At 37.2% G+C, this 15200-nt stretch overlaps 1 protein-coding gene across 3 annotated transcripts in view; it reads right to left on the reverse strand.

Annotated features, from left to right (window-relative positions):
- The window catches only part of LOC112050556 (protogenin B), a 136571-nt gene that overhangs the window by 53872 nt on the left and 67499 nt on the right, over positions 1-15200 (reverse strand). The gene's annotated exons all lie outside the window — the stretch shown is intronic.

Consider the following 15200-nt stretch of genomic DNA (forward strand, 5'->3'; position numbering starts at 1 on the left):
ACCGACAGTTTTTTATAGTGGGTATGATTCGTAAACCGCGTAAGTTCGAGAGCCGTGATAGCCCAGTGGATATGACCTCTGCCTCCGATACCGAAGGGTGTGGGTTTGAATACAGTCCGGGGCATGCACCTCCAACTTTTCAGTTGTGTGCATTTTTTAAGAAATTTAATATCACATGTCTCAAACGGTGAAGGAAAAACAACGTGATAAAACCTGTACTACAGAGAATTTTCTTAATTCTCCGCATGTGTGAAACCTACCAATCGGCATTGGGCCAGCGTGGTGGACTATTGGCCTAACCCCTCTCATTCTGTGAGGAGACTTGAGCTCAGCAGTAAGCCGAATATGGGTTGATGATGATGATGATTCGTAATAGCTATTAGGATAGGTTAGCATAAGTTTCTTCATCCATATACTTTTGTACGGGGAAATACCGAGAAATACGTGGGTTCCCGGGGGCGACGCTGTATTGACCAGAGTGCATTCTTTTTCTTCAAAGTATCCCCCATATTTATATCGATGTTTATAAATATGGTTGATAATGACCCCTAGAAAGGGGTGAACTCTAGTCAAGGGGATCTAAGGTCCATATCCTCTCTCATATAAGGAGGAAGGCCTGGACCTGTGGTGGTCAAAATAGGCTGAAAATTATGATCTATAAGCGTCAAATATTTTTAACTATATATAGATAGTAATAATGACATGATAACATCTGACCCCGTCAAACTTTGCGAATCATTAACTATAATAATTAATTGTGTACATTTTATTGCTTACATAAATATGAGATATCTACATTTAATACAACTAGCTGATGCTCGTGACTTTGCCCGTGTAAATTTGGTGTATACTATAAAAAAAAAGTTATTCCTTAACGATCTGTGCGCTTAACATGCAACCAAGTGACGTATTTCGCGAAGAGAAATAGACAAATGTCAATCAATAGCACGCAACCGGAAATATCGCTATCACTTTCATTGTATTGGTCGATATTCTGTCTGTTTCTCTGCACGAGATACCTATATCTTTAGTCGCGTGTTTGGCATTGGGCGGTTAGTAAAGGCACGATTTTTTCCACGGATGCCCTATAACCTCCACTATCTTCCAACGAAATTCCCATTATAATCTGTTCAGCCATTTCAGATATTAGCCTGGACAAAAAGACCCACAAAAATTTGTGTGTATCGTGTAAATAATAATTAATAATAAACTCTCGAGAAAACAGTTATTTTTAAAACACAGACATACACTTCAATTTTATATTTATATGTATTGATGATCTTTTTATGTCAAAATTATCTTTTATTATGAGGGTCAATATATAAATAATGTAATTGTTAATTTATAATTGATATCACTTGAGAATTTACTATCATTGTTTATTATGAAATGTTTCTTATTTTAACTGATCCGTTACTCTAGTAGCTTGTTTAACTGCGAATGACCGGAGTTCGAGTCCTTGGGGACGTACCAATTCAATCTTTTTAAGAAATTAGCGAGATATAACGTCAGTAGTGTGGAAGAAAATTGCCGAAATCGATCGAATCGAAAATCTAAAATTTACTCTATAAATTGCTAAATTGTTTTTCAGATAGCATGGGTACGGGGACAGTTGCCTTATGACGTTCATAATACGTACTATTATTGTGAATCGCGGCAAACTTTCAAGAGCGAAACGAACTGTCACCGTACCCATGCTATCTGAAATACACTATATCTCTGTCGTCCCGTTGAGACAAAAGAGAAGACATAAATATCGCTCTCTCTTTTGTTGCGATGGGACGAATGAGAAAGCAATATGTAGTCAAAATTTGTCAAGTTACTCGTATCTCTTGGAGTGCATCATAAGCCTGATGGAAAAATAAACATATACATTATTAGAACGTAAGTACCTACATACATAAGAGTCAAATACAAATCTTTCTTTTTAAAAGTTGGTTAAAAGTTAAAACCAACCCGAATCGTCCATAACTGAAAGATAACATATGATCACCCAACTTAAAAGGCCTATTTATGACAACAATCACTTCAAAATACTACCTACTCACAATATAGTATGAAATGACGCATCAATTCATAACATCATAAAGGTTAGCGCACACGGACCGCAGTGCATTGCAAATGTTATGATATCTCTAAAAATAAATAAAAAAAACGTGTGTGAGCAGGAATTACTCTTTCAGTTCTACTGTCTAAATAGATGTATGTTGCTCCGCAGCATACACTATGTACGTCTTAATACTACTCCTGAAAAGTGAAAGGTGCGCAACCGAGGAGCAGCAGGCCGCAACGTGCGCGCCCACAGAATAGATTGCGCATAAAAACGTAACTCTGTCATTCGTTCATCGAATTTTAGTGCCCATAATATGTTTTTCATACTGGGGGCTATTTAAGAAAAATCGATTCTTATGGAGTAAACTCCAAAAATTAAATAAGCCTTCATTGCAGTTTTTAAATTTATCCGATTGATCTCCCTTTCAAACAGCTTGTCTTGTACAGACAATAATTAGTTAAGTGTTGACATATAATTGTATAAATATTATGTGCGCCTATTGTTTATATGCATAGCAGAATTCTTTAATGTGTTATGTTATTTTTTTACGTTTAATATGTGTATTGTTGGCGTGCTTTATATAAATAAATAAAATATAAAATAAATAAGACAAAGGCCTCATCTAATGTTTTCCACCTATTTCTGTCTTTTGCTATTCGTATCCATTCTGATCCTCCTATATTCTTAAACTCATCTTCCCATCTCTTCATCTATCTTCCTCTATTTCGTTTTGCAGGCTAATTCTTAGTTATGAAGGTTTCCACTTGAGTGTTGAGACACGTGGAATTAAATTTCTTAAAATGCACAGAACTGAAAATTTGGAGGCGTATGCCCCGGATTCGAACCTCCGAATCGAAGGCAAAGGTCATATTCACTGGGCTATCAAAGCATTACTTGCATAAAAAGTTTTTTATGCAATTAATGCTTTGATATTTATATTATTTATTTATATTTTCTGCCGTTCCCATGTGCGCCTACCTTTACAATACAGGATTTCGACGTTCAAGGACAAACAATATAATGATCGCAAACAATAAAATTGGCATACTACGCATCAACAATTCGCACTACACACGTAGTATCTGTTAACCAAATCGGACTGACAATACATCAAAATTAATTTTACTTGGCACATTAACAAGTTTACACATTGAATTTGTGTAATTTATTCATTACCATTATACAGTACTAGTAGACGCCGCGCGGTTTCACCCGCGTGGTACCCGTTCCCGTAGGTATACAGGGATAACATACAGCCTAAAGCCTTCCTCGGTAAATGGGCTATCTAACACTGAAAGAATTTTTCAAATCGTACCCGTAGTTCCTGAGATTAGCGCGTTCAAACAAACAAACTCTTCAGCTTTATAATATTAGTATAAAACGTATAAATGCCGATTCGTTGCTGGACATACGTCTTTGGTAACTAGCCACGGCCGAAGCCTACCACCAGCCAGATCTGGACCAATTAAGAAGACCTCAATCGGCCCAGACGGGGATCGAACCCAGAACCTCCGTCTTGTAAATCCACTGCGCATACCACTGCGCCACGGAGGCCATCAAAAGACTTTAAGTGTCAGGAAACACAAACGCCGGAAGGGCAAAACATACTTAGGAGAAGTTATTATTAGTACCTAAACAAAATTAAATTACATAATATTTGCCATTTAAGAAAACACATACTTAATCCTACATTATATATGTTTCTAATTGCATCCTCCTTCGAATTCTATAATCGGATAAAAATATCAGCTCCCGACTTAAGTTGGCATGTCTATAAATTAAAAATATTTGACCACTACACACGTGGTGTACAAAAAAAGTATGATAGATTGCTAATTTAAGAACAGAATAAACTAAGTATAGGCTTTTCAATCTTAGTTAACTACCATTAGAATTTAAATTTAAAAAAACTACCAAATATACATGAGTATAACATCGACTTTCACTATTGCAGTAATGAGCACAAATCACAGCTCCCGAATAAAATTGGCGGTCTAAAAATAAAAAGTATTTTAAAGTAATACAATTAAACACGCGTAATTTTTAATCGAATTCGACGAATAAAAAGGAGGCGGTTCTACATTCAGCTGTATGTATGTGTTTTTTTTTATTTTTTATTATAAGTACTTACGATAATTTGCTAACGAAATACATAATATCTACTATCAAGTAGAGATGCTCCCAACTTAAGTTAGCGTGTCTATTTCTATGCCGACTAAAAATGTTACATAACACTATTTTTTGTAGTTATTTCCAAAAAAAACTTATGGATACGCTGTTATATTGTGGTCATAAAGAAGAACCCGGATTTAGCGTTCCGGTACGATGCCGTTAAGAAACCTGACAGGGATGTTAAATTTATAATACAAACTAATATAAATGCGAATTCGAGTTTGTTTGTTACACTTTCACGCCTAAACACTAAACCGATTTTTAAAATACTTACTAATGGAAAGCTATATTATCAGCGAGTAACAGATACTCCATCCCTACAACTAAAATATTGTCGTGCAATTATCAAACATTTGCACATATCATTCCTAAAAATAATAATTATTATTAAATTTACTCACACCGCAACAAATGCATACTTAGTTATGAAGTAATAAAACACATACAAATACATAAATAAGAAGTAATACATAAAAAATAAGGAGAAATACAAGAAAACCGCAGTGTTGGTCACCCAGGTGGACTGACGACATCAAGCGAGCCGCAGGGATTCGCTGGATGCAGGTGGCTCTGTATCGTGATGTTTGGAAGTCCCTACAAAAGGCCTATGTCCTTCAGTGGACGTCTATCAGCTGGTATGATGATGATGATGGTGACATAAAAAAAATAAAACTCAGAACAAGTTACAAAAATGTCCGAGTAGAAGGACAAAAGCCGTCCTAAAAGCACTTCGACATCAATACCTAAAAGCAATTAAAAAGTTGGCGTGTCTATATACGATGTTGTTTAGCTCAATATAGCATCAGCATTGTTGTACAACCATGCGGTTATACAATACCGAAAATCTTCACAGATTGGGGGGCGCTTTGGGTACTACTGCGCAGGTCAAGGTTACCTCGCCTGTCCCCCTCGCACCCGCGGCGAAATGCGCTCAAAACGTACCCCCGTCTCCCTCTGCTCGTAGCCCACGTGATTACCACGTCCGTTTTCAGTGTGTCACCGTACCTCGTCATATTGGTCAATGCTAACGTGTGAAAACGGTTTAGGCCCGCCAAAGTGTCGATAACCCACTGACATCGATGGCTCATTAGTATCGATATTATAATTTATCGACGTTGTGTTATTAAATATTTGAAAGTTAGTAGCAAGAATATTTAAGGGTTGTGTTTACATTAAATATTTATCATGTATACTTATATTATCTATAGTAATATTATAAAGCTGCAGAGTTTGTCTGTTTTTTTGAACGCGATAAACTCAGGTCCGATTTGAAAAATTCTTTCAGTGTTAGATAGCCTATTTATCGAGGAGGGCATATATATTATCCCCGTACTCCTGCGGGAACGGGAACCACGCGGGTGAAACCGCACGACGTCAGCTATTATATTAACAAAATATTAACGTATCTTATTAAACCTAATAACTTTAGTTCGTTACACTTATAATATAATGTTAGTAGAGCCAATAATTATAAAGAAAATAAGAAAAATATAACAATCATTACAATAACATACTATCATAGAGAAAGGCTTTTTAGTTTTACTGTTATATCCGATTTTTAATGTTAAGAAAAAAGAAGAACGGGTGCACTGTGGTAATAATGAAAGCGAATATAATATACGCATAATATGACTACTTTCAAGACCGTCACAAGATATTCTTAAAATAAATTAAAGAATTGCAACAAAGGCGTAATTATATTACGTAGTAGCTTAACTACAATAAGCTATTTTACGTATAGCTAACAATCGACAATAATTATGTTAATTTCGATTCCGAATAATGGAAATCGTATCGATAAATAATTTATCATGAAGCGAGTCCCTAGCCGTGTATATGAAACGTTGCGGATGTGAATGTGTGAGTCACGCACACACGGCACGCGTAATTACGTATGTTTTTGCGATGCATTATTACACGGCCGCGCGTCTGTAGTATTTGGGGGAATGCGGAAAGGTTTTATTCATTTTGTAGAATGAAAATGAAGTGCGATTCTTCGGCCATTTTAGACATTTTTCAACCGTGTCTGCAGACATTTTTCATGGTTACACAAACTGTGTTACTGTACCAATTCAAGCTTCTATGTGATCTATACTTAATCTATACTAATATTATAAAGAGGTTGAATGTTTTGAATAGTCCTGGAAGTACTGAACCGATTTGAAATTCTTTCACAGTTTGGAAGCTACATTATCGTCGAGTGTCATACTTAGCCTATATTGTATTCTTTTGTTACTACCAAAACGGGAACTACGCGATTGAAACCGCAAAGTTGTGCTTATTATATAAAGAGGTAATTTATATTCCGACTCAGGACTCGAACTTGGGACCTCGTGACCCATATGCTTCTAACCATTGGCTTCCATGTTACCCAACTAGCTGACGCACTGCAGTTTCACCCGCGTTCCCGTGAGGATATGGGAATAAAATATAGCCTATGACATTCACAATTAACGTGGTTTTCTAGTGGTACAACAATTTTTAAAATCAGTTCAGTAGATCCAGAGATTACCCCCTACAACACCACAAACTTTACCTCTTTATAATGTTAAAGTATAGATTTGCTTACTTCTAAAAAGTTCTCAGTAGCACCCGACTTTGGGAAGTCGGTTATGCTAGCCACTCACCATCCAATAAGTTCACGTGCCTACAGCACTAACGGCAGGATATCCGATTACAATCTGCATGATATCATGCACATCCCGACTAGTACACGATCAGTTTTATTGGATGTCGTTACCGTTGCAGGCACGGGTACTTATTGGATCGTTTGTGGCTAGCATTATGATGATGATAACGAGTGAGAGAGAAAGAGAGAGATTTATATTGTTATCTCGATGATGCGACCAACATATTAATCTTAAAAAATAACCTTAATAACATCTCTCCCTCCCTTGCAGTATTAATGTAGGTATAAGCATTTTCCCATTTTTCTTCCCTACGCAAGTACTTGTCATCTCCCTAAAGCTATTTTTTACGCGAGGGTAACCTGCAGCCCTTAAATTTAACCCCAAACTCGGGGATTCTCCTCAATCCCATTCAATCTATCAACTTGGCTAAAATTGTTGCGTATTTATTTTCTGTGACAAGTTACTTTACAGATCTATGTTGGGTAGCAATCAAGTTTTGAATTTGCACTATTTGTGTTAATGTTTTTATTACTCTCTAGTCGTAAATCTCTAAACTCTCAAACTCAAAAAGATATGGAGAAACAGGAAAGGATACTAAAATGCGACTAGTCTGGGCATTGGTATTTCTATTATTTACTCGTATTTATGGTGCTGAGACTTAGACACTGAGAGAAAGTAAAAGAAGATAGACGTTCTAGAAATACTTGGCATATTTTGAACAGTGGACACGTTCAGAACCAACATCTCAATTGTCCAAGAACTGGGCAACAAGCTGCGTCTTTCTTCCATCATCCAATGTCGTATACTCACTTTCTTTGAACACACGACGAGACGAAACGTCTGACATAGAACGACTTACGTGTACGGAAAGGTGAAGGGCATAAGATCGCGTGGCAGGTCACCAATGCGCTGGATTGACCAATCACCAAAACCGCTCTCCATGACTCGCTCCACGATGTGCTAGGAGGAATGGCAACGGATAGTGAGTGATTGGCACCACACCTTAATGACGACCACGTCATGGATAGTCATAAATGATCGTCATAGTCAAGAGTGTAGCAACAAAGAAGAAGAAAGCTCTCTATCTACACACTTGTATCACTATACCTACTATAAGAGACTTAATATCGTTACAGAATAACGTAGAAAGTAATCAAACACTAGCTTTTGACCGTAAAAAGGCTGCGATTGAGAATTACTCAACGGGCGATAGAGCGAGCTATGATCGGAGGAGTCTGCGTGATCAGAAGTCTTCAGTCGTAGAAGTATCGAAGTCACCGACAACTTTGCCTCAACGAATCACAAATCTGAAGTGGCAAAAACGTGGAACATAGTTCGAAGAACCGATAGACGTTAGGGTTCCAAGGTGCTGATTTTTTTATATTATTCTAAATAGACTTGCGCTTGACTACCATCATGCCTGGTGGAAAGCAATGATGAGGTCTAGGTATGAAGCGCGCCTGCCTAGAAAATGCCTCTTCACTCTTGTCTTGAAGGTGCACAAATCATAAGTGTCAGGAAACACAGAAGCCGGAAGGGCATTCCACATCTTCGCTGTTCTTATCAGGAACGTCAATGCGAAACGTTTTGTGTGAGTCGACTGGACATCGACAACAAAAGGATGCCAATTTGCACGGTGTCTCGCTGTTCTGTGGTAAAATGGGGATGGAAAGACTAGATTGAAAAGATCCTGTGCGCTCTCTCCGAAATATATTCGGTAAAAAACCGAAAGACAGGCATTGTTACGTCGGTGTTGAAGACTTTGCAGATTCTCCAGTCAGAGATTCATCACCAATGATACATCTAGCGCGACGATCTACTGAATCTAATACCGAGAGCTGATATTTAGCAGACCCATCCCATAGTTGGTGAAACTGCGACCCTCTATAGCCAATAAAAGGTCTAGTAAGATACGAGTAGGTATATGAATATCTATGCCGCATTGCGGAAATGATTCGCAATAATCCGAACACAATGAATGACATGCAAATACAAGATGAGAATGGATTCAGATAGAACATTCTACCTAATGTATTCTATTGCGGTGATTAATACGATTCTCAATGATATATTGCTTTGTAATGTAAACAATAATGTATTGTTGGTTCAATTGAAAAAAAAACTCATGTTTTATTGATTAAATTAATTTCAATTTGAATTTATTTTCTACTGATCTAGATGGTTTGGTGGTAAAATAAGGATTAGAAAAGCATGAAAAAAAAATACGCCATCCTAGTAATATTATAAACGGAAAGTTTGTATGGGTGTTTGTTTGGATGTATGTTATTCTTTAACACCGCTACTACTGAAGCGATTTGGCTGAAATTTGGAATGGAAATAGTTTTACTTTGGATTGACACATAGGCTACTTTTTATCCCGAAAAAATCTTTGGTTTCCCGAGATTTGCGAAAACTGATGATTTTGATGAAATGAATGTTTGTTACTCTTTCACGCCTCAACTACTGAACCGAATTAGCTGAAGTTTGGTATTGAGATATATTAAAGCATGGATTAACACATAGGCAACTTTTTACCTCGGAAAAATCCATGGTTCCCGAGGGATTTTTGGAAAACTAATTTCCACGCGGACGTAGTCTTCGCGACTAGATACGTCCGCTAGTATACTTTAAATATTATACAAATTAGTAAATACAAAATACACAAAAAAGTGTACAAGTCCACAATCCACGTGTCAACTTCGTTAACTTACAAAAGAAGAAACATACGTCAAAAAAACTTCGTCTTTTGGGAAACTCTGTTAGGAAAGACAGAAAATCTCCGTTTGAAAAGTTATCTTCATAAGTACCGAGCTCCTTACAACTCGATCTTCATCAAATATTAAGATTAAAGGTACACGTGTGGAGCCCTTATTTTAGAAATGGGGCAAATGAATAATTCACACCCTCAGTGACACCCCAAGACGCGGGGGCTAAGGAAGAGGAAATTTGACGCCTTTTAACGGACTTCAAAAAGAGGTGGGGTGTTTTTATTTTCATTATTCAATATTTTCTTTGATATAATGTAAAAAATATTGGCCTTTGTAACCTGATACTTACTCGTAGTATCATGGCAACCATTACCTAAACACTGACAGAAATTGTTATCGTGTGTATTTTAGGCCAGGCCAGACCTCCCTCTCGACAGGTTATGGCGCTTTGACCCACCACGCTGCTTCAATGCGGGTTAGCGGGCTTTTGGTGGTGATCTTTAATTTAGTGACGGGAGTGTAATACCATCAATTACCCATCTCCGAGATAAGAATTAGTACTGTACATTTTTAAGAAGAAGCAAAAGCTCAGTATTTTATAGCCCGACTCAGGACTCGAATTTAAGTCCCCGTGATCCGAATCCACTTAAGCTAACAGCTATACCACAGAGGCAGACGAACGTCATCAATATTAATATTAAAAAGAAGAAAGATTTGATAGTTTGTTTGTTTGCATTGAAAAGGCTCTGAAACTACTGAACCGATTTGCAAAATTCTTTTATTGTTGGGAAGCTACACTATCCCCGAGTGTTATAGGCTATATTTTATCCCCGTATTCCTATGGGAACGGGAACCACGCGGGTGAAACCCCGCGGCGTCTGCTAGTCAATTTATATCCGCAAAATTGTAGCTAAGTATTTGTTTCTAACAAATATTGAAAATATTTAATTCTCAAAAAATATAAACGCAAATATATACTGCGGTCAATACAAAGATGTATAATGTAATGTAACAATTGGGATGATGACTAGGTTTGAATATATTGATTTTTATGATACATTCGGGTAAATAAGGTCAATGTTAACTAATTTATACATAAAAGGAAAGATTGTCTGGATATTTGTAAAATTAATAAGATTATAAAATTTCAAAATCTATTAAAAATCTTTTATCGTAATTAGATTATAATTCATACAGTTTTAACTTCCTTACATTAAATGTGACATTTTTCAATATTTGAACTACGAACATAAACGCACAATTAACAAAGATATCAGTAATTTTGTTTTTACCGCCCATACAAATCTAACGATCATTGTAACCTACGACGTCATTAGTTCGTACCATTTTGTATGGGGCATTTTTCAGGGATCCGTGGCAGTGCTGCAAATCTGACACTTTAAATCCCTGTAGCTCCGAAAGTAATGATCAAACAGATACCCTGTTACATTTACAACATTGCTTTACTATTAGCATACTCTTAATTTATAAATACATTAAAAAACAGTCATCATCCCTATTATAAACCCTCATAGGAGCATACTGTAGCCTGTAGGTACACACTCGTAGGTATTTTATAGCAAAAAACGCCCTCACTCGTTGCAAGGGTCGGTAAGGAAGCGGAAATTCAAGGACGAGGCCATTTTTGAATTGCGCAGTATGAAAAGTTTTGGGTAGAAACTTAATTATAGAAACGTCTTAATTAAAAATTTCAATTTATTTAGGTATTCAACAAAAATTATATTTTTTTGATTGAAATGTTCAAACGTCCCAAGGTGTGTTGAAATTTTTGTAGACTTTTGACTTGCGTTTTTCAACGTTTATAGCTCATATATCATATATAATATCATATCATTGTCAACACAAATTCAGCTCACTGCTGAGCCCAAGTCTCCTCTCAGAATGATAGGTGTTAGGCCTATAATCCACCTCGCTGGCCCAATGCGGATTGGCAGAGTTTACACACGTAGAGAATTAAGTAAATTCTTTCGTACGCAGGTTTTCTCAGGACGTTTTACCTTCACCGTTTGAGACACGTGGTATTTAATTTCTTAAAATGCACATAACTGAAAAGTTGGAGGTGCATATCCCGGACCGGATCGAACCCACACTTTTTTCTGTGCATTACGAGACAACTAGGTACCTAAAACTAATATATTTTTGGCCAACATACGAGTATCAACCCCAAAAGTAGGTATAATATAATACTGTGTTGAGATATTGTGGTGTTATTAGTGTTGTTGGAAAACTGTCTATTCCGATATTACTTTGGACAACATATTATATCCAGCGTTTAGTTGGTTCACCGTCTAGCAATCACACAGTTCGTATAAAAAAAAATACGAGAAGTAATAGTTTTCTGACCTCATTTAAAAAACTCAACACTTTGACTTCTGTAAAACTTTACACAAGTTTAAGTTGTTAGTAACAAAGATAATTTATATGTGATTTGTTATTGTGTTATTACAGAAGGTAATATTGACTATATATAATCCCCGTATTACCACGGGCAAGCAACTCTGCACTACAAAGCGCAGTGTTGGTAGACCTCCCACCTGACGACATCAAGCGAGACGCAGGGATTCGCTGGATGCAGGTGGCTCAGCATCGTGATGTTTGGAAGTCCCTACAAAAGGTCTATGTTCTGCAGTGGACGTCCATCGGCTGATATGATGATGATGATGATGATTCTCACGGGAAAGTGAACTACGCGGATGAGACCTCGAGGGTATTTTTATTGAAATAATCAAGTGCGTTACTTTGGTTAGTTTTATTCATTGCTAGCCAATGCAACGCGGCTTCACCGGCGGCCATTCCCGTGGGATGAAGGGGATAAAATATAGCCTATGACACTCACAAAAACGTAGCTACCACTAGCTCTAGTGGTAAAAGGATTTTCATAATCGGTTCAGTTGATCCAGTGATTACCTCCTACCACAAACTTTACCTCTCTATAATATTAGTATAGATTAGATGTTTTTGAGTAAATACTACGTTTGTTAGACTACCCCACGGTACGGTTGTCAGCGCGTGGCGGCCCAGCCTCCCGCAGCGCCAGCTGGTGGCAGTGAGGAGAAAGATTAATGTCTCTCCTTGTTAGTTCAGACACGCCCTTCCCGAGCTTGCAGGACTTGTACTTACGTGGGAATTAGTAGCACTAGCTGTGGTCTGCGGATCTCCTTGCCTTATAATATAAACTTAAAAACTGATATAATTTTGGCTGGCAGGAGGCTTCGGCCGTGACTAGTTACCACCCTACCGTCAAAGACGTACCGCCGAACGATTTAACCGAACCGAAACCGAAAGGGTTGTGGATTTCCATCCTAACAAGTTAGGAAGCTTCCATATAAGATTGCATTTAAAACTGTAACTTTAAAAATTAAGGACAACCCATACAAACCTTCAACCCCTATTTCACCCCCTTCTCATTTTATTTTCGCAATAAAAAGTATCTTATAACCTTCTCCGTATTATGGTCTTAAACCGTGCCAAGTTTCATTTGAATTCATTCAGTAGTTTCAGCATGCTGCCCGAATAACAGAAAACAGGGACAGACAGACAGACAAAAAATCGCAAAAAAATATTTTTAGCTTCAGTATCAATTATATAATACCCCCAACAAAAATTTTCAAATTATCTTCAATGTATAAAATGTACAGAATTCGTATTATAAGTATAGATTCTAGATGGCGCTGGCGTCAGTTATGCCACGGTAACGTTTTGTGTTACAAATGGTATAAGTAAAATCTCCAATTGCGAATCGTCGTCGTCGTCGTTATCAACCCATATACGGCTCACTTCTGAGCTCGAGTCTCCTCTCAGAATGAGAGGGGTTAGACCAATAGTCCACCACGCTGGCCCAATGCGGATTGGCAGACTTCACACGCTAATTAAGAAATTCTCTGGTGTGCTCTGCAGGTTTCCTCACGATGTTTTCCTTCACCGATTGAGACACGTGATATTTAATTTCTTAAAATGCACACAACTGAAAAGTTGGAGGTGCATGCCCCGGACCGGATTCGAACCCACACCCTCCGGAATCGGAGGTAGAGGTCATATTCATTGGGCTATCACGGCTTAAATCTATCACGGCTTTTGCCAATTGCGAATAAATTAATAGAATTCGACCAGTTTAATTATAAGAGATTCAATTTTAACTCAACAACCGTCAAAATTTTCTTTACGGTCATTTAACCACCATAATATCATATCAATTCTATAGAGGCATAGTGTTACAACGTTCATATACCGTGCAACAATAGCTTTATGAGTAAACTAGCCGACGCCCGCGACTTCGTCCGCGTTAAACTCGATGTAAGCTTTCAACTACCCCTATCTTTAGAAAATAAATGCGTTTAAATGTAGTACATAAAATTCAAGATTTTTAAATAAGAAAATGGTTGTTGTGCCTCTCCCGACATGATAGGTATGGTGTGTCGCGGACTTTTTGTAGATATTTATAAGATCTACAATTAATTAGAAAATTTTATGGTTCTATCGTTTATAGTTTAGACAGTGTAAGCATAATAAGTAACTTTTCTGGTTGATTTTTTACATCTTGTGTCAGAAAACCCCAAATATCTAACGGAACCCTGTTTTTTTTTTTCAAAATAAAATTTAGCCTATGTTACTTGTGGATAATGTAGCTTTCAAAAATCGTTCCAGTAGTTTTTGAGCCTATTCATTACAATCAAACAAACAAACAAACATACAAACAAAGTTTTCCTCTTTATAATATTAGTATAGATGATTTTAGCGTCAAGTGTCACCAACACCTTGAACGAGGAAAAAAGATTAAACGTATCACTATAATACGGCACGATCGAGTTTCTTTGACACTTTATTTTTAGGGTTCCGTCAAACGGTAGGATAGTCCTGCCGTTTGATGGAATTAAGTGTCAAAACAGAGGGCCTAGTGGCAGTTTGATACTGTTACCGTCACGTAACGTAAACGCGAATTTCTAAGGAATTGAAACAGCGCCATCTAGTGGCACTACTGCACAACTGTTTCAATTCCATATAAATTTGCGTTTACGTCAACGTGATAGTAACAGTGTGAAAATATTGAAAACTCCCATCAGGCACACAGATGTACCATTAATTGCCTATTTTGACGACCCACTACAAGGCTCAGGACTCCTCTGTTTAAAGAAGTAGGGATATGATTCACACCAGGTTACCTTTTTAAAAGTCCATACATACATATTCATTATTGTAATGAAAATATATTTTTGGATGTATGAGAAACCAGAGTTTGTATCAAACCGTATCAAGTCAAACCCGAATGCACCATCTAACACAAAGTCCAGTCAGTGTAAAAAATTAAATACATTACGGAACCAATGTATCATGGATCCCACTCAACTTGACGGACTTCTATATGCGATCTCATAACAAAAAAAATATACCTATCACACTCAGTAATAAACCCGCCAGATATCATGGCGATGTCATTTTCCCACTGTATACGCCATATTTTACTACTTGAATAATTTATAGAATTGAAAATTTTTGAAAACCCCCGAAGGTCATGAAATTATTATTAATTACATTCTCGATCAAATCATCAATATTCTCTTTCAATGCGCCTTCATTTGAGACCCCACTCGAGTATATTTGCAGACATTCCCCCCTCCC

The sequence above is a fragment of the Bicyclus anynana genome, chromosome 10, assembly GCF_947172395.1.
Source record: "Bicyclus anynana chromosome 10, ilBicAnyn1.1, whole genome shotgun sequence".
Taxonomy (NCBI): Eukaryota; Metazoa; Arthropoda; class Insecta; order Lepidoptera; family Nymphalidae; genus Bicyclus; species Bicyclus anynana.